Genomic DNA, 22,232 nt, shown 5'->3' on the forward strand with positions numbered 1-22,232 from the left:
GACCTGAATATAAGAGTCAAAGTATATTTACCTGCATTGTGAAATATAATTTATTAGTTAGTTGTAACAGTTGTGGGGGTTATTACTAGCTTCCCTTTATTATACTATATTATAAGGACATTACTGTCATTATGGAACAACTAATAATTCAATACTTAGACTTATCCAGACAAATGATTTCTTTATTACAAGCCAACAAAATGAATGAAAAGAATGATAGTTTAACTAATTCACAGGCTAAACTATTCACTTTACACACGCCACCAGGGACTACTTTAGATAGACAGAACGACACTAATGTACCAAGGGTGGACAGCAACAATGGGAATACTAACAGAACGGGAGGAGGGGTAGAAGTACTAGAACTGACACGGCATCATTTGACATAGAGAATTTTTTAATACCTCCTGTTTTAGGAGATGCAGCATCGAGGTTACAAAACCCTGATTTAGGGACACTCAATTCCCAGATATTAAAGTTTGAAAAACTAGCCAAAAAATATAAATCTTTGCAGATGGACAATTTTTTTTGGAGCGCTCCATTGAACTTAACCAAGTACCTAGGGAACTGAGGCTAATTCAGAAGCATATTGTAATATGTTGGAGTTATTTGACAGGGCAGGTTTTGACTTAATGAGAATAATTATTAGAGACAATATCAGTAGGCTCACTAATTTAAAGAACAAACTAGTTATATTAAAACAAAGTATTACGAATTTTAAAAACAAAGAATAATGCTCACTACACTCTGTTAGCCTGATAATAAACAAGACTTATAAAATACAACAAAAAACAGGCTTAAATAGTGGGAAGTATACTTGCTGTGTTCAATTCAAGTCAGTCACAAAAGGTAACCAAATGTTCCACAAAAAGAAACGAAGCTGTAACCTACAAACCGCTTTACTTTGCGAACTCTTAATCCAATAAAAAAGAGTCAAAATCACCATAGAGTGTTCATTCGAACCTACTCATCCACTGGGCAATAGCTTGTAGAAAAAACACGCAGCCAGCATGTAAAAATAAATCCAAGCGTCCAGTAGAAACCACGTTTATTAAAATAATTAGAACACAGGACTAGCGCTTTCAACGAATCTTCTTCAGGCCACTAACAAACAAACATACTAGCATCCCTTTTATAGCAAAATGCTAGAGTCAACTACTGATGTCACATCCTGTTTGGACATACTGAAGTAAACTCTGATGTCACATCCTGTTATACATAAAATATTTAAACTGGCATCACTTTTGTAGTAAGACGCTACAAACAACTCTGATGCCACATCCTACTAAATGTAAAATTTTATAAAATGTTTTAAATCATTTAAAATATTTAAAATATATATGCAGACATTTTGTAAACAGTGTACAATAAAAATGTTCTAAAATAACATTTCACCCTACTTTAACTGCTGCTGCATGTAACATTCAAAATGTTTTAAAATAATTTAAATATCTATGTAACCATCTCATAGGCAGTATGCAGCAAATAAGGTGTTTCACAATTACATACTATCTTCCTATATATACTGCACTTATATGCATACTAGTAACAAAATGGCACGCATGTTTAGTATTTAATAATATAATCCCATTTGAAATACTTGTATGTATAAATACATGTTTAAAATAGGGATCAAATAAATAAAGATATTAATATCTACACATGAGCTATTTAGCATAATTATAACTGTACAAAAATGATCATTCAAAAGACTGCATCTAAAATTTGTACAGCGTGTGCTTCTAAATATCATAATATCTGTAACAGCATAAATCATTCAAAACAGATATGTGCACACGCAAAGATGTTGATAACAGCTGATATTATAAACATAAAAATATATGAGACTGAATGTGCAAAATCAGGTGAAATATGTGTGCTGGATGAAAGAGGAATACAAGGTATATCAGCATCTTTCATAACAATTGGCCCCTAATAAGCCTGCAGAGTAAAATACAGAGACAACGATGAAGACAGAAATGGAAAAATGTGAGGTATGAAAATGTTATAAATATAAAAGTAAAACCAGCCAGAAGTTAATAAAGGGTGGCAAAGGGGTGAAAAGCTTCAATAAAGTTTCCTAGCTTTAAGTATAGGTTTGATGGAGACTCTGTCATTGAGGCCTGGGTACAAATCAGCCCTAAGCCTGATGATCCATTTGGCCTCTATCTGTTCCATGGTGTTAAAAATATCTCCACTTCTACGAGATAGAACATTGTTTTGAATTACTTGGAACAAAAAGCTATGTTGGGTAGATGTATTAATTACATGCCTAGACAGAGCATTTGAAGAACATCTGACTTTGATTTTATATAAGTGTTCCCTAATTCGGTCTTTAAACTTTCTGTCCGTCTTCCCTACATAAAACGCAGGGCAGTGTACACAGGTTGCCAGGTACACCACATGGCAGGTCTCACAAGTGGCAGAAACTGTGAAATGAAATTCTTGTCCTGTAATAGGATGATTGAATTTATCAGTTTCTTTAATGAATTTGCAATAATTGCATTTTGACATTTTTAGTCATTTTATGATTACTAGTTGTATTTATGTCAAACCTATTCGGACCACATAACATTCTGTGTAAATTCAACTTATTTTTATATGTAAATTTTGGTTCTTGGCTCAATATCTCAGAAATAACTGGATCTGTTAGCAAGATGTCCCAATGTTTTCGATATATGCTTTCAATACTATTTACATCTTGTGTAAAATGTATCGGTATTCTGATAACTCCACTGCTAGTTTTGGTGATACTACTATCATCTCGTTTACTAGAGAAGTAGGGAAAAGCCCTGCCTTCTCTCAATTCACCTGTGATACCTAAAGAAGCATCAACTTCTGTTACCGTGTAAGACCTGTCTATAAATTTATTCCTCAAGTCTTCTATGCCTGTTTTAAAGCATGAGTCTTCAGAAAACAGCCTAGATACCCTCATGGCTTGACTTTTGACGATGTTACCAAAGACATGTTTAGGATGCATGCTGCTTCGATGGAGAAAGTTATTTCTATAGCAATCCTTTCGAAAAACTCCAGTGTTAAGTATACCACTTGGTAGTTGTTCAACATGTACGTCTAAATAGGGTATGACATCTTTGGAATTAACCATAGAAAATCTTAAAAAAACTGGTGTCTTGATTTATTTTATCATAGAAAGACCTCAATTGTTCTTCATCACCTTTCCAAATAAGGAAGAGGTCATCTACAAACCTAGTGTAGAAAGAAACATTCTGACAAAATTCCTCCATCTGAAATAGAGAAGAAACTTCCCAGTAAGCCATAACCAGGTTGGGCTATTGGCACAAGAAGTGCCCATAGCTACGCCATCCCTCTGAAGATATACTTGACCATTAAACAAGAAAATATTATTTGTTAATACAATTTCCATCAATTCCGTGATAACTTCTATCCTTCCTTCGAGAATGTGCCATCTCTAGTAAGAATCCTACTTATGCTATTGAGTCCCTCATGATTAGGAATAACAGTAAAAAGAGAATTGACATCAAGTGTCACAAACAATTTATGCTGGAAACCATCACTCACCGAGGTATTCTCATATAGTTTAATTAGGAATTGTTTAGTATCTTTCAGTATGTGTGTGTACTTGTCCACTATGGGTCTTAATAAGGACTCTAAATAGATGGAAATCGGCTCGGTGATCCAGCCCTTCCCTGCAACAATTGGCCTCATAGGTGGATCCAAGCCATTTTGTGAATCTTGGGTATTCCCTGTATAATGGGTATCGTTGGATGTTCCACTACAAGGTATGTGAATAATTCTTGATTAATCTTACCCTCATTCAACATAACATTTAATCTACTAGAAACATCTGATATGATCCTATTCACTCTACTATCATTGATTTTCAAATAAAAGACAGAATCATCCAGCATATTGCACATTTTATCAATATAAAACTCCATATCCATGATAACTACAGGACCACCTTTGTCGGCTGGTCTTATCATAATGGTCCTATCATCTTTCAGGCCATTAAGTGCTTTCCTTTGTACTGGTTTCAGATTGCCAAACCATCTCTTTTTCTATTATTTGCATCATTTTCATATAATCCTTGCTCAACCAGTTTCAAATAAGCCTCGATAAGTGGGTGGTTGCATGGAGTGTAAGTACTTGGTTTTCTAAACGGATGGGGTAAACTAGTGCTATTACGAAAATCAACCTTCATTTGGAGGTTCCGTATAAACATTTTCAAATCAATAATGCTATTTGTGATATCGCTTCTACTAGAGGGAATAAATGTAAGACCCTTCTCCAAGACATACTTTTCTTCTTCCGTTAAAAGCTTACTTGATATGTTCCACACTATTGATTCTTGGTCCCTTGCCAAATCTTTTTTAGTGTAGGACCAGCCTGTACTGGTCCTGCTGGTCTCTTTTTCTGCCTTCCCCTGCTCATAGACCGTTCCCTTGCCCCCCCACCCCCTCTCCATTGATTGGCGATGGGGAAAGGGACTGATTCAGTACTCATACTATTGAATCTAGTTTTGGCGTCCATGCCTAGGCTAATTTTATCTACTGTTTTCAGATTTTTATTCATAGTCTTATTAACATTATCGTCCTCATTCTCTATATGCTCACATGTATCTATCCTGGTATTGGCATCTTCAAATACAGATATATTGTGAACATTACCAGCGGGGGAAGAGCATGTATCATTAGTACCATCCTGGTGTATTATTGCTGTGGTAACAATGGTATTTTTCTTACCCCCTGTCTGTTTATCTATGACAATAACATTAGAACCATCAGCATTGGTGTCTGGCCCATCTCTGGCCAGACCAATATTGGTATTGTCTTTCATTTCATTTTGAAGGTGTGTGTTCTTCCATCCCTTGGCTCCATTCTCCACTCTGGGCCAAGTAAAGACATGGCCTTTTTTAAAATCGTCTATGTCCCTTCTAAGTTTATCACGTTTTGCTGTAACAGTTTTTCTCATAAATGAAAACGCTGTCTAACATTTTGTCAATAGATGCTTCTACCACTGGTCTAGGGTACATGGTAGATAAGCTCTGCTGTTGCTTCTGTAGTTTCTCCCTCAATGATGTTTCATGAGGTAAGAAGTAATTGTTCATTAGCTCCATGTACTTCAGGCTAGTATCTAAGTTTAACTGTTGCCATGAATATAACAAATCTTTATACACAGTACCTGTAGTTGGCATCTTCAGGATCCTTAAACCCCTTGGAACGATTTTGCGAGTAATGCATGCTTCGAAGTGTTGCCTCTGCAACTGGAGGCGTTTCAGTTTAAGGAAATCTCCTTCCATTTCTTGTACTAGAGTTTCAAGCCCTCGATAATCTTCTTTGCAACTCTGTTCATCATATGTCTCAGCCAATGGACTGAAAGATAGCAGTTGATTAATGTCACTAGTAACAGCATCTTCAAATCTGCTCTTAATATTAGATGTACCTGACTTGGTACTTCTAAGCATATCAGGATAGTAGGGTAGTTCAACTGTTGAATTTTGGCTGCTTCCCTCAGCCATGAGTGCGTGAGCAAAAAATAAGTCACGTAGTTTAAAAACAAAGAATAATGCTCACTACACTCTGTTAGCCTGATAATAAACAAGACTTATAAAATACAACAAAAAACAGGCTTAAATAGTGGGAAGTATACTTGCTGTGTTCAATTCAAGTCAGTCACAAAAGGTAACCAAATGTTCCACAAAAAGAAAGCTGTAACCTACAAACCGCTTTACTTTGAACTCTTAATCCAATAAAAAGAGTCAAAATCACCATAGAGTGTTCATTCGAACCTACTCATCCACTGGGCAATAGCTTGTAGAAAAAACACGCAGCCAGCATGTAAAAATAAATCCAAGCGTCCAGTAGAAACCACGTTTATTAAAATAATTAGAACACAGGGCTAGCGCTTTCAACGAATCTTCATCAGGCCACTAACAAACAAACATACTAGCATCCCTTTTATAGCAAAATGCTAGAGTCAACTACTGATGTCACATCCTGTTTGGACATACTGAAGTCAACTCTGATGTCACATCCTGTTATACATAAAATATTTAAACTGACATCACTTTTGTATTACGAATGACTTACTGTTTGAAAATAACAGAAGTAGGTTTGAGAGGATTATGATTGATCTTGATAAGTTTGTAAAAACTAGTATGGAAAGAAAACAAAAGAAAATTTTAAGAGATATAAATGAATACAAAGAGAGGAGGGCCTACTTGTCACCAAATGCAAAGGAGGGTAACAGGGAATTGGATGTAAGGAGAGAGACACTTCAAACTGAGGTTGGAAAGTTGAAGTGATACAAACTGATACAGAAGAGGGAACAGTTTTTTTAGAGAACCCACCCCCATTGAGGCGTTCGGCTCGATTAAGAAATCGGGGTCAGCCACAGAATTATTTGGACGAAAGAACACCTCAACGGCAGGGTTTCCAGTCAAGAGGCAACTGGAGGGGTGGGGGACAGAGGAGGAACATCTTCAACAACAACTGGTACAACAGACAGAACAACTACAATTGACAGAAAATTTTGATTTAATTCCATTAACAATGATAGATCATTGGATAACATTGACTTATTAGTCGACGCTGTCAATGACTTTTCCGTTATTCCCTTGAATCGAAATATTAACACCAATATGAATGATGGTCCATGCATTTTTGGGGACAAATCGTTCAATATTTACAATTATTCGGATTTGACAATTTCTGATAGTCACATGAGCCTAATGAAAAAAGGGTTCTCTTTTGTACCGAATTTCAAATATGATATAAGCAAATTACTTATTAATTTGAAGTTATATACTAGGCAACTAAATTTAAGATTATTTTTTGGGAATAAGCCTACTATTGGCAGAGAGACACAGACATTTACAGTCAAAAGAAGTAGTCTATTTATACCACCTTGTAACCCTTTGATATCAGTATTTGAACGTCTATGTGTTACTCAAATTAGGAGAATGATTGACAAGGGGCTACCAATAAACAAGAATTTAACATCTGCAGAAGAATTTTGTCTGAAGGAACTTTCATCTAATAGGCAGTACAGGGTCATGAAACCTGATAAAGGGGGCGGTGTAGCCATAATGACGAACACAGACTATTCTTGGAATATGCAGAATATATTACATGACTCTGACACTTACGAATTGGTCCCTAAATTTGATATTCAGAGGGCATATACAAAAATTGACTGGCAAGTTTATGAATTCCTTTGTGAAGGAATAATTAATTATGATGAGTATAATTATTTGTCAGTGGAACATCCAGTTATGCCCAGTTTATTTGGAATCCCCAAGATTCACAAAGACATTATTAATCCTCCCTTTAGACCAATTGTGGCAGCCAAGGGATTAGAAACTGAACCATTAGAGGCTTTTCTAGATATCACTAGTAAGAACACACTTGACAACATATCATATATATTGAAAGACTCTTGACACTGCCTGGACTGTCTTAGGACTTTGTCTGACACAAATCTGGGGGAATTTTGGTTTGTAACTGTTGACATAGTGAATTTGTTCTCAGTGATACCTCATGATACTGGACTAGATTGGTTTGCCAGCAGTCTAGCTAAATATAGTCACATACATTAGGTGAAGAGAAGTTTATTGGTTGACTTGATGTGGATTGTTTTAGAAAACAACTACATCTGTTTTGAGGGTGAATTTTACAAACAATCTACTGGAGTTGCAATGTTTACTAGATGTGTGCCCATTTATGCCAACTTGGTACTAGCTGAATGGGAGGAACAATATGTCTTGACATCTGGGTATAGATCCAAAATGATTATTTATCTAATATTTTTGGATGATATACTGTTTCTTTGGAAGGGCACCCGAGATGAGTTGGATGATTTTATAGGCTACCTTAATCATACTACACCGTTTTTGAAATTTACCAGTAAGGTGGATAGAAACATCATTGACTATTTAAATCTACAGTTATATATTAAAGACGGGGTGAGACAATCCAATTTATTTAGGAAAAAGACATATAGTAATACATTTTTGCACTATGAGAGTTGCCACCCTCATCATGTTAAGAAGAACGTAGTAAAAGGTCAGATGATCAGGGTGTCACGTATAGTAAGTGAAGATAACAGATTTCTGGAAGAAATGAATGTACTAGTTGGGTTGTTTGTAGAACGAGGTTACCCTACTGATTTACTAACCTTAGTTAAACAGGATATCACTCGAAGAAGGGGAATAGATTTTAAACCCATTTTACTAGATAATCGAAGAGACACAGTGAACAGTACTGGTTATCAACATAAAGGCAATGACATTCAGACAGGTATGGTTTTACAGTACAACACCATAGCTACTAAGGTTAAAGATATTATTCAATCAACAAGGCAAAACATACTTCCCACAGATATGCAAGACATACTAGGAGATGGTCCAAAATTCATTAACAGTAGGGGCCTGAATATTAAAGAACGTTTGGAGAGAACACCTACACCTACTAGTCAAAGGCCAGCTAGGATGGCCAAATGTGGCAACTGTAAAGCTTGTAAATATATTAATGACGGTCCATGTGTTCAAGTGGGCAACTATAAGAGGACTTGGAAGAGTCCTGGTTATTGTAATTGCAATACGAACATGGTTATATATATAGCAACCTGTTTATCTTGACCATCTTTCTATGTTGGTATGACTACAAGAAAATTAAGACAAAGGATCTTGGAACACAGTAGAGACATTAAAAACAGGAACTCAACCAATTCTTTATTTAATCATAGTAAAGATTGTATTAATTATAAAAAAATTATATTTTTTGTTATAGACAGACTATACACCAAAGATTTTGGCGGTGATTATAAAACTGTGCTAGAAGTCAGGAATGTTTATGGCAAATACGACTAGATGCAAGCACACTACCTGGTATTAATGACACTTTATCTTTAGCATGTATATTAAAATACAAGGCACTATGTATTTAAAACATTTGAAACAATGAAATAATAGTGAATTTTTTTAATTTTTTTGATTGATTTTTTTACATTTTTATATATTTTTATACCTGCAGAATTTATGTTGTTGAAACAATATTTGATTAAAATGATTGTATTACTAATAAACTTTTGCATTTGGTGCCAAAAAATCTGTAAAGCAAAACAAAGTTGAAAAGTAAAGGTTAAAGTACAAAAGTATTGATAATAGAATTATTGTATTTAATTAGTAATTGGATACAATGTTAATTGAATTGTATATTTAAAGGCTGTGATGAATTGTGACAAACTGACTCTGAAGATGCCCTACACGGGTGAAAGCGCTCAGTCAGTTAATGTTAATAAAGTCGTGGTGGTTTTACTTAGGCATTACCAGTGTTTTTGTGTTACCAGTATCAACTTTAACTAGATGTTGGGAAACCACCTGAGCTAACGTTTGGCTATTGAACCAGCCTTGTATAGCAGCCAAGAGCACAGGTTTTAAAACATTGTGGTGACAAAGATTTGCCAGTAATTAATGCAGGCCCTGTTACCTATATACTTTCCCCCTTTGTTTATGCTGATTACTGTAAATGGATTGCATTTCTTCTGTCATTGTTATGTTTATAGTATTGTCCTTGCTTTGCCAAAATAAGTAAACACTACATAGAAATTGTACACATTGTCACTGTACCTTCCTAGTATACTTATATCAAATACATTAAAGTAATATGAGAGAACTCAGTTTGTCTTTGGTGTTATCCTTCATTCTGTATGCATATATTTCTTTTAGATTCACCTCTGGGTTCTCAGAACTTGTGACATTTTACTTTATTTACGTCTGCTTCAGATATTCCAGATGTTTGATATGTGCATGTCAGAGCAGGGGAGCCTGGAAGGAAAGCCTGGAGTAGATTATATTCCATAAAGATTGTCACTGGAGAACTTTTGAAGAGAAAGGATTTGGGGATTTGAATCAGTCTTATGTTTAGTCATGCAAGTCAGTACTTAAAGGCCGTATCCAAAGTATTATAAGAAACAGAGGTGTATTGTGAAGAGTCTGATTGCAGGGACGCTGAGGTAATTTTTAACACTGTAGAATGCTTCAGTAAGGCATGTCTTGATTACTTTGTTCAGTTATGGAAACCATACAAAGAAAAGGCGGGTAAGGTAATTCAAGTTATAAAAAAGGTTAACCAGTGTTTCTTTTTTGAGGGGTGGGGGGCTACTGAGATTTAGTTATGAGAAACATTTAGATGAATTGAACAAATTCATTTTTCAGGAGAAAAGGGAAAATGGATGTATAACATTTTCATAAGGAGAGGTGGTTGCACACAAGTTTGATAAGAGTTGTAGCAGAAGGCGTAAATACATTTCTGGTAATAATTTTAAAGATTATGTAGGGAATATTTCCTTTGTACATATGGTAGTTAGACTGGGTTATGTAAGTGGTGGATAATAATGAGTCTGTTACCATTTCTAAATCAAGATGGGATTAATGATGTGGGTAATCCAAGAGGAGGAACAGCTATGGATAAAATGGCTGTACATTTGAGTATCATTGTGGGCAAACTTTTGTGTTTAATACAATGCATTTTTTTTATTTTTATTTTTTTATTTGTACAGTAACCTGGCAAGTAGGCTGTTCTACTGGGTCCTTTTCAGTCAAGACCCAACAAGTACTAAAATATGCATGATAAATCAAATTATATTATCACCTTTGTGTATCTTGGGGGGTTGCTAAGCAAGGGAATAGGTACCATGTAGAAGAAGGAACTTAACTTAAATTTTATAGGTCTACCTTTAGTGTCATATACAATGAAATAACTAACAGGCAGTGGAAGGCTATAATGGATGAGAAAGCTACACACAAGAGATTAATAATGATTTTGTTTATAATTTGATTGATAAGTTTTGTTCCTGTAAGTGAAGTTAAGGATGATATTAAGAGGTTACTTCTTTGGTGATCAAAGGGACTATCTCACCATAGAAATAAAAATGAAGCTTTCTTTAAAGTTTAATTAACTAGTCATAATGCTGTTAAAAAAACAGCAATTGTATACTGGTCAGCTACACACAGTTAGTGTGAAGTCATGTTGGCTGAAAATACAAGGAACAGCAGCAGAACATAATATAAGCATTTCAAATACTACAAGAATGATGCTGCCTCTAATATAATGATAGAAGAATGCCCCTAATATAATGATAGAAGAAGGTAATGGTCTTATCGCTGATCCAGAAATGCTGGTGACTATTTTTGCCAAAGGATTTTTTGATAATCAAGTAGACAATAGGTTAATATTACCATCAAATAACACAGTTAGAGGAAAATGCCTAATAATATCAGCAAAAAGTACAACACGGGTATTAAAAGATATTAAGCCAAATTCAGCAACTACTTCTGGTGGACTAAAAGCTTTCCTCTGGAAAGGAATAGGAGCTAATTTGATAACATGCCTAACTGACTGATGCCAAGGAACCCTGGCAGATGGTTATGCACCAGATAGACGGAAAAAGCAGTAGTGATACCTTTACCTAGGGGGTGAGTCTCACAGCAATGACAATTATAAGCCCTTTAGCTTAAAATGTTTTGTGCACTCCATGTGTTCCACAGTCCATTTGTCATCTAAGAATATTCTTTTTTTTAAACACCTTTATTAAATTATGACTTAAGACATGGTCAAATATATATAAACAGAAAAATAAAATAAATAATAGTATTTATTTTCATTTACATACATTATACATCACATATATTTTCTTGCTTTGTAATCGTAATCAGTCCAACATTACATAAATTGCTGAATTCCTGCCTTCCGTTAAGCTTCACTCCTCTTCCTCAACATTATTCTGCATGTATTGCTCCCACAATTTCTCTTTATTTCTATGTAATTTGCTCCTTCCTTTTTCTAAAGATCCCATTCCAGTCCTTTTATCTCTTTTATAATATACAACACTTTGAATACAGTTAATTTGATTTCCATTTTCTAGTAATTGCTTTTTTTGGCAACCAACAGATTTAAACTTAAATAAGACCTTACTATCTCTAGGCAATTCAGCTTATGTGTCCAAGATGGAAAAAAAAATCACATCCTTAGTTATAGCCATTTGCTCACCCAATATTTCTACTCTGTAGGGATTTTTTTTTTAAATTTGCCAACTGCACTCCCAGAACACATTTTTCCAGTTAACTATTTTTTCCCATTACACCTCCAACATTAGCTATCTACTTGAGGAAAAAAATCTTTGAAATCTACTTGGGGTATAAAAATACCTATGAAACACTTCCAAACAAAGTTCCTAAACCTTCTGGACTTTATTGCATATTTGGGAGCCATGCATATGTCCTGCCATTGTTCTGCTGTAAATTTCTTTTCAAGTGTCTCTTCCATTTCTAACCTTATCTGATTGATTTTTATAGCTGTCATGCAATATTTTATATGCCCTACTAATTATCCCTTTTTAACAGCAACTTCTGCCCTAGATTTGACTAAAACCACCATCAGAGTAGGTCTCTTGTTTAAGATTACCCTATCCCTATCTGTTTTCCTGTATTCTGATATCAAACCCTGGTAGGGAAAGTAGTTTCTACCTTGCAGTCTAAATGTTTTCTTGGCCTTATCTGACTCTGTATTACCTTCCCCCCTAGTTATTTGCTTCTAATACCTAAGCTGCTTTGACAGTTTATTCCAGTAAATTCCAGACGCCTCTTTCCTATTTTCTGTACCCCTACTTACAGTCATCCCTGTTAGCAAAATCTCCTTTCACCATTCTTGTGTTGGCTTAGTTTTTAGAATACTTTCTGCTACTTTATGAATATAATATTGTGTATTGTTGTTATTAGTCTCCTTAAGGATCTGCATCCAAAATCCCACTCTCTATTTCTTGAACTTCCCTCTGCTTCATTATAATCCCTTTCCATTTTGAATTATAACCTTCTGCTTGTGTTATGTATATGATCCTTAACTGTGTAGCTCTAAAATATCCCTTTAAGTGAGGTAGTCCTAAACAACCTTGTTCTTTTGGAAGGATTAACGTATCCCACTTAACTATTGTCCTCTTCCCTTCCTAGGTGAATTATTTAATTCTTTATTAATTATTGTCCACAAATTCTCCTCTGGATGATAAAAATATACCTGCCCCATATATAAAATTAAAGAGACTAAAAACATTTTCACTGCTTGTATAATAATATCCATATCCATAAACAGGATCTTCTGGTTTTTCAGTTTTTGTATTATGTTTTGTTTGGTCTCTTCCCATATATCCTTAGCTGCCGTAACAGAAGCCTTTTTAATCCATACTCCTAAATACATCTTACCATGTCCCCATAATGTAGGTATTGCTGTAACAATGTGTGTGTGTGTGTGTGTGTGTGTGTGTGTGTGTGTGTGTGTGTGTGTGTGTGTGTGTGTGTGTGTGTGTGTGTGTGAGCGTACATAATTTATATCTATAGCCTTTGTTTTATCTTCATTAATTTTGTATCCCGAAAAGAGATGAAACTCTCTCAAAATATTCCACAACACTGAGATGTCTTTTTCTGGGTATATCCAGTACAAAATAATATCATCTGAAAATAAAGCCAACTTTTCTTGATTGTCATATCAATTATATCCTTGCATTTCTGAGCCCCTTATTTTCTTTGCCAATGTTTCTAAATATAATGCAAATAAATGGGAAAGGGGACACCCTGCCTCATTCCTGTGTTCAAAAACAGCTATCAGAGATGAACCCTCCCACTTTAATTGTTGCCTCCAATCCTTCATGTATCCTTCTAATTAACATTTATTATTGTATCAGGGAATGCAAATGCAGTATTTTCTTATATTCTGCTTCCCTCTGGATCATCACTGTTCTGTGAATGTTGTCAAATGCATGCCTCCCTTCCACAAAACCTCATTGATCCATATCTGTCAATTTTGGAAATATCTTTGCCATTCTTTTAGGTAGAACAAAATCTTCCAGATCTCTATCACTTCTTCCATCCTAACTTCCAAACTTCCACAAGAACATCAGCTTTCCTGAAGATTGATTATACATCACCATTTTTATCTCATCCCCTCCTATCTTAATGGTTACTTATTGAGCCTCATCTTCCTCTAGCCTTGGCATTATTAAGTCTTACATAAATATTTCCATTTATGCTCTTTCTGGGTTTCCACACTGCTCTGCTTTATTCATATTTTCATACAATTATTGAAATATATTAAAAACATCTGCAGGATTTCTGGCTGTTTTTTTTTGTTATAGTCTCCCTTAGTTTGGCAACATCCCTTGCTACTTTTTGCTGCCTGAGTCATTGTGCTAAAAATGTTTGCGCTCTGAAGTTATTATAAAGAAATAGTTGTTTAAAAACAATCTTTCTAAGTTCATGCATATTATCCAGAAACCCCCTTATTTTCTTTTTAGCAATCTGCATTTGCACCTTTTCTTTACCATTGGAAAAAATGGCACAAAGTACACTTTGCTTGCGGTAGCTTAATCGCTGTAAAAGTGCCTTAATAGGTTCATCTTACTTGTAAATGCAGTTCTACTGATTATTTTTCTTGAGAATGCAATACTATGTTTGTGGGCCTCAGTCCATTCAGGCTCCATTAGATTCTCCTACCCTACCCCCAATTCCCACACACTCACATTTCAACTAAATTTAAACCAGACTAACTCCACCCACACTTTCCTGTACTTGCATGCACCCTTCTATTTTGCTACCTTCTATATCTTTCTCTAAACAACAAAAGGTACACCTTATAGATACTTTTACCCATCTCTCACTCACATCTCACTGGTAGCAAAAAAAAAAAAATCTGCAAAAAACCCTAAATGTAATAAACCACAAAATTATAACTACACCTAACCTCTCTGCTCCTCACCACACTTACACACATGATTAACTATCACACATGCACATCTTTTCTAAGAGCAAATCACCCACCAATTCACAGCCCCCTGCACCATTCACAATGACACCCTCCTTTTTCATTTTATCACAGTTGCACCTGCCAAATCCTTCCAACTTCTTAAACTAAAAATGTAAAAATTAAACTGAAAACAAAACACCACTTTCTTATAAACAAATTCAAATAATCTAAATGGTATTTCCATCTCTATCACTCAGTCACTCATCTGAAACGTAGCAGATACATCCATCTAGACCCAGATACTACTGCTGTGTCACAAACTGCATCAATATCCTCCCCAAGCTCAATGCCTCTAGCTACAAACAAGTCTGACGTAATACTAATTCATATTAATCTCAGAAGCATTTGCAATAAACTCCAAGAATTCCATGCAGAACTAGCATTTTATAAACGTGATATAGATGTAGTCACAGAAACCTAGCTAAAACCTGCTGTAAAAGACAATAAAATACTACTTCCAGGCTGTAACATTTTCATGCATGACAGAACAAATAAACAAGATGGAGGAGTTGCAATTATTTATAAACCTCGTTAGAACTTACCTTTTAACAATGCAGAATACCTCATAGCACATCTGAAACTTAGGAACAGAAAAGCCATCTGCTTCACCAGGCTTTACATCCCACCTAGACAAATAGTAACACAGCAGAACAACTTCTGTAATGGCTATATAACAGTGTACCCCATGAAACCATTAGACTGGGTGACCTTAACATATACTAGGACCCTAAAGACACCAACACTCCATCAATGAATCTGTTTTGTTTCTCACAAGTAATAAAATATGCAAACAGGATACATTAACACACAAATAAGGAATCTATCTTAGACTGGATTCTTACAAACTGGCAGTATCAATGACCATCTACCAACTTAAATGTTGTCAGAAACCATCCCAACAAATACAAACAGGTAGCCTACAAACAGGTGCACAATATAAAATATTTTAATTCAAGTGACTTTATCTCCACAATCAAGCTGTACAACTGGAATATCCTGAAGACCATGCCACTAGATAATGCTGTAACCCATTTCAAAAATACTTTCCTAAACATCCTCAGTAGCCAAGCACCACTCAGAACTAATAGAGTCAGGTCAAACGTTGCAGCCAGGTTAATAAAAAACAGCAGGAAAATACTTCTTCACAGAGACAAAGCATGGAAAATCTGGTCCAAAATCAAAACCCAGTCCAACTGTCAACACTATAGATACATTTCACCAACCTTCAATCAACACACCAAAACAATCTCAAGATTTTGTGGTCTTCCATTAACAAAGTACTATATCCCAGCCAAGCAACTACTAACACACCAACAACCAGTAACAACCAGGGTAATGTAGCCATCCAGTTCAACTCCAACTTCATAAACTCAGTACTCTGTCATACTAAACAAAGGTCTCACACCACCTTCACTAACCCATCCTCATCTAATAACAATACTGTATCCTTCTCTTTCCAACCAATCCCAACTAGCACCATAAAAAAATACCTACAACAATTCCAAACAACAATGTTAGCAGCACACAACCCACCAAGTGAGCACATAAAAATAATTTCTGAAGCTCTAGTCTTCTCTATTTCTATACAAATTAACGGATCCATAACAGAAACAATGTCTAAGCCATCTGGGAGAAAAAGTTGTAATTCTTCTCTACAAAGGTGTATATTCAACTGACCTATCCAAGTACAGACCCATTGCTATATTACGTCACTATCAAAAATAGTAAAAAAATATATTCACTGCCAGCTCCTCAAATATCTTGCCCAAAATAATCTTCTCTCCATGACCCAAGATGGCTTCCGCCCCAGTTATAGCACAACTACTGATCTTATTAGCTTTACCAGTGCTGTCAGCCACAAAAGAAATAATGTCTATCTGGTATCAGCAGTCTTCTTGGATCTGTCAAAGGCCTTTGAAACAGCTTCCCAACAAAAACTTCTCAATGGACTTTTCCCCCAAGGTGTGAATCAATCATCGCTCACTTTGTTTCATAGCTATTTCACAAATAGACAACAGTCATTAAAATGACAAGAATTCTCTTTCCTTTCAGTCACAGTTGGAGTCCCACAAGGATCAGTACTGGGCCCACTTTTATTTAAAATATATTAGTAAATAAACTCCATAACTGTAGTTCAGTATGCAGATGATGCAACTCTCATCTGCTTTTTCTCAACACTACAAATCCTGTAGGAAATCACCCAAGAGTCTCTTCTGCTGAATCTTGGCTATACACTGCAGACCTACTCCTAAATCCAAAAAAGACTAAACTAATGCTCTTTATACCAAAACAATTTAATATATATAAAAAAATCCATATTGTCTCATTTGACAATACAGAAACTGAAACCATGGCAGAAGCCAAATTATTTGGAATACTCATAGATGAGAAACTGAAATATGAACAACATATTTTCAGACTATAAAAATACACAAAAATGGGGTCCCCCTGTATAGAGAAAATCAGTGTTGTACAGTCTGCACATGAAAATCCATAGTAACAACCTAACTATACCAACCTCTATTGTATGCATCACCTGTTTTCACTTATCTCAACAATACCCTTAAGTCCGAGCTTGATGCATGCTATAGTAAAACCAGAAGATTTGCAGCATGTTTATCTCATAAAACCCACCATTGCACAGCCCTAAGGGACCCAAATAGGCTAGAACTCCCAAATCAGCTAACCTACTCACAACTCACTACTGCCCACAAAAGTACATACACACCAGATATTTGCCCCTCTCTAAAAAGCATGTTACTACTTATACAGCAATAGCAGAACACTCCAACAACAAATCTCTCCAGGCTGTAACTGACTCAAAAAAATCTGCCAGAAATGCACTCTGCTTTCATTGTGTCTCACAACTGTGGAACTCCATCCCACTTGAATTAAAGCTGATGGAATAACAACAAATGCTTTAAAAGGCTGCTAAAATAGCATCTGCAAGGCACCTTGATCTGATTTTGCTCTACACCTGGATCATTTCTGTTTCTAAAGAACATACAAACCACAATACCTGTGACAAAATGATTGCTGCTCTTTACTAAATTTCCATATAGTGATTGTTAAACTTTCCCTTCTGTCTGCTACTGTAAACATTTATTTAACTGATTATATTTCTTAACTACTTACTCCTCCTTAATCATTATTCTTCCTCGTCATATCACTACTTACTAATTTCAACCCAAATATCAATCTTTGACTTACCTTGTTTTTCCTTGTATTTCTTTCTGCTACAACCTTATGCAAATGTACAGGCTGTCTCTTGTTTTTCTCTTCTTCCTATAGTCACAAATTGGATGGTTCAAGGTTAGCTTTAATCATTGGTTACAGCTAATTATGTATGCAACCAAGATGAAAATATTATATACAATATGAAAAAGGAAAATATACCATATATTGTGTAAGTATGTGAATGTTATAGCTTTCTTCCCCATGTCACCACTGAAAAAGGGTATCTATTCCAGTCAGACTTTCCCCTTCAACAAAGACAACTAACTAGATAAATAAATAAATAAAATTCTTATTCAGTGAGATTCCTCTTATTCTGCAGTATTTTAATCTTTGTCGACCCTCTAAGTAATTCCTATTACATCTTAACCATATCTCTTTCTGTTTTATTTGTACCATGTTTTTAAACTCTATTTTCATTTCATCCCACTCACTAGCCATAACATCTGAAGATATTCCTTTCTTCCCTTTTAATCCTGAAGTAATTTCTGCTACACATTCATTAAATTCTTCTTTTTTTGACAGATAGGTGGGACATCACCAGTGTCTCATCTTTACTTCATTACCTTCTATTTTTGTCTTAGTTTTTATTGGTACGTGATCTGAAATAGTTATTGGATGCTTGTCAAAGCTTTCAATTAAATACAAATGTTCCTGTGAAATATAACTTTTTTCCTAGTCTAGCCCAGTTATTGTATATTGGGGAATAATGTATAAATTGTATCTGAGTTCCTGTTACCTGAATTTGCATCTTTCGTACCACATATTTTCATAAATGTCTTCTTAAATCTACCCTATTTTATTATATTTTCCCTTCTGAGTTCCCTGATACATCCTCATTATTGCAAAACAAGTTCCAGTTCCCACCTATAAGTATTATTCCTTGATGTAAGCTGAGTATTTCTCCCAAAATTTTCTTAAGCTCCATAATAGAAGTTTTGGTGGAATGTAAATCCACACCAGTGTAATCTTCCTCCCTTGCTGATAATCACTTACTATCATAAATTTACCATTATTGTCTTTATCTCCTCTATCACTGTTGGAGCCCATCTGTTAATTAGTATAAGTAATCTCTTTTCCTTTGTCCCCGATATTCTGCTGACTATGAATCTTGAAATCCTTTGTCAAATTCACATGCTCATTTCTTTCCGAATGTATCTCCTGTAGCATTGCTATTTACATTCTGCATTTAATATAATTCAATATTGTTTCATTTTGCCTATACCTTAAAGTGCATTTATGTTCTAAGATATTATGGATAGCCATCCTGCTAAAAAGCGATTGTTCCCACTTATAAGTTAACAACAGATCTTAACTCAGGGGAGGGTATTTTTTTCGTATATGAGTGCTGGTGAATGTCTCTTCTCTTTCTTTCGTGTATTAAGAGTAATATTGTATTTGTTAATCATGTTTATTCCTGCATTTGTATGTGTTGTTTCACTTTCCTTTGTAATCTCAAGAATTGAGCTGATGCACAAAATTTCGTTTAGGCTACATGTGTGTAGTTCTAAATGTCAATAAGGTTTACTTTGACTTTATTATATATGACAGTTTTTGTTTAATGAATGTGTGTTTCCAACTTTTGTGTTACATACTTTCACTAATATTTGTCAGGCTAATCTTTTCTACAGTTGGTTCTTCTCATCTCCATTTGAACACGTCATATATTTTTAGGACTGTTTGTTTTAATGAAAGCCCTCAAAATAAATAAATAAATGAAAACATTTTCAAAACACCCCCATCCCTTGACAGCTTAGGACAAACCCAAATATTGTACATTTTTAACAAATGAAGTTTAACCCTCCAGATAGGAACAACAGCCCCAGATTGACAGCTGCACCCACAAGCATTACCTAACCTACAGTTAAAGGAGTACCGCACCCACAGACTCAAAAAAACATGTTTAAAACATTATGGCATGATGTTTCCTACACTTAACAGCACTCTGGGATTATTTACAGGATTTTAAATATTTTTATAAGTAATTCCAGACTCTGACCACCTGGAGACTGGCATATTGACATGGTTTGGATAATTCAGGTTGCCATCCAGTATCCCAGAAATCATTGTTTGGCTCAAAAATGTTACATCATGCAGGCCTCCATTTGCCTAAAGTTCCTGTCATTTCATAGATGTTGCATGCGTGCAAAGTACTGAGTAAAATAGAACAGTGTAAGTAACATTCCCTGCTGCTGGATGACTACTTAAAACAGAAACAGTGCAAATGCCACAGAACACACTCAAAGTGATGTTTACTGCTGCCTTTTTTTCTAATTTAGTTTAAATGGCACTAATTCGTGAGACAATGAATTCCAGTCCATTTATTTCTCCCCTCCCCCATAACACTTAGCTTCCCTAGCTGTCAAAGTCCTGAGGGTAATTTGACCTGGTAATTCCATTGATTGGCAGATCTCAGCAGGGTGCTTGACTCATGTAATTTAATCTTTGCTCTAGCATTTCCTTTGTTAGAGGGGACATTTTTTTGCTGCACTATAGCCATGGCCTTACTTGACTGCAGTCACAACCAGTAAGGTCTTGCACCAAGGAGCTAAAGAATAAAACATGTATACTATTAACCAGTTTAGATCTTTATTAATTTAAGTGTTAAGGTATCACTTCATGCTTCCACCTTGTTAAAAATTGAGATTTACATGTGCAAAGTGTGTTGGTATGCAGTGCTTGCCTTCATATGTTTTTACTCCACTGGTTGGTTTGCAAAAAAAACCTTTTACAGTGTCCCTGGATTTGTCTTTGTACATACAAACCACATTGCTATATTTTCCCCTTCTTTTTTCTTGTGTCCAAAAGTCACTTATAACAAAGTAAATGTTTTATTGATTTTTTTTAAATAAAGGACATCAAGGTTAACTTACCTTGAATCAGATAATGGATGCCACTGCAAAGAATCACTGTTGAAATATTTGTGCATGGACAAAATCCCTTACTAAATCTATTTGCCAGCCTCCAGTTCAGTTGGTGCTATGGCTTTAATATACTGGTGTGTTTGCTCATGCCTTCCAAATATCTCCACCATTACATACCAGTTTTGCAGTGTAGTAACCACCCGACATGCCCATACACTTTTAGCCATCAATATGCAGCTACTCCTGTTCATGTGAGTATGTAAATTCATTTTCAGACTTAAGGTGTGGAAGCTGCACTGAATAATTCTAGGTGCTTGTTCAGGTTTCACATGGTACTTGTTTAGAGCTACTCTCATGTTAAGCCACTATGAATATGTTGCACTGCCACCTCTGATACCAGGGTAATGTTTTCATCTTTCTATTCCCGCACTGCACACTAGCAGTATCTGGTGCAAATACAGCAGAGAGGTATGCAAGCGATGCACCACCTAAGCATCATTTGCCGTGCAGAATGTACAAGTATGCATACCAAATTTCTGTGTTTCCAAACATTGGTGTTACTGCACTACTACTGAATAAAATAAACAGCACTCAGGCTGGGAGAAGGACAAGGGAGCCATGACATCACAGAATGGGTGGGTCTTGTTATTTGAGTTAGAATCAGATGATGGCTGTAGTGATGTCACTTTGGGGGAGGGAACTAATTAAAAAAAAAAAAAAAAGTACCTGCACTGCCTGGCCTCGATGATGTCAGTAATTGGGTGACTCCAGCAAGCTTTATTCAAACGTGAGAGAATCATTTTGTAAGTGAAACCATCACAGTATGAGAAGGTAGGCTTCTGTTACAGAAGTAAGGGGAATTATAAAAATTGTAAATGTTTTATTGTTGTTGCTTTACAGATTACAATGTAAATAGGGAGGAAAAGGGCCGTGAAGTTGAGGAATACATTAGAGAAACTTGTTGTACTCCTTTAAGTTTACCCATAAGTTTAACAAAGTCAACAAATATCTAGTGTTTTTCAGCCACCTTTTCTTGCAGAGCCATGTTTTACAAATGTAATTGTTGCTTTATAGTCTCCCATTTATTTACTAATTTCAGTGTTATTGGTTTTCTTCCTGTTCATGTCCATCTACCAACACCAGACTCTGGTTCAAGTCCAAGGTACTCCTGATTCTTTTAGTCACCCCATGCTGTCTGTCAAGCATTTTCCTCGAATGCCAAATACATTGCTTCTTGGCATAGTCCCTCTATGAACTTTACTGTCAGAAGAATGAGAAATGGATTCTTATTTTCTTATTT

General features: G+C 35.4%; 1 protein-coding gene across 1 annotated transcript in view; it reads left to right on the top strand.

Annotated features, from left to right (window-relative positions):
* LOC122815565 (protein mono-ADP-ribosyltransferase PARP12-like) overlaps positions 1–22,232 on the top strand; it is an 882,722-nt gene that overhangs the window by 558,496 nt on the left and 301,994 nt on the right. The gene's annotated exons all lie outside the window — the stretch shown is intronic.

This window comes from Protopterus annectens, chromosome 11.part0 (genome assembly GCF_019279795.1).
Source record: "Protopterus annectens isolate FY-2018-M chromosome 11.part0, PAN1.0, whole genome shotgun sequence".
Classification (NCBI taxonomy): domain Eukaryota; kingdom Metazoa; phylum Chordata; order Ceratodontiformes; family Protopteridae; genus Protopterus; species Protopterus annectens.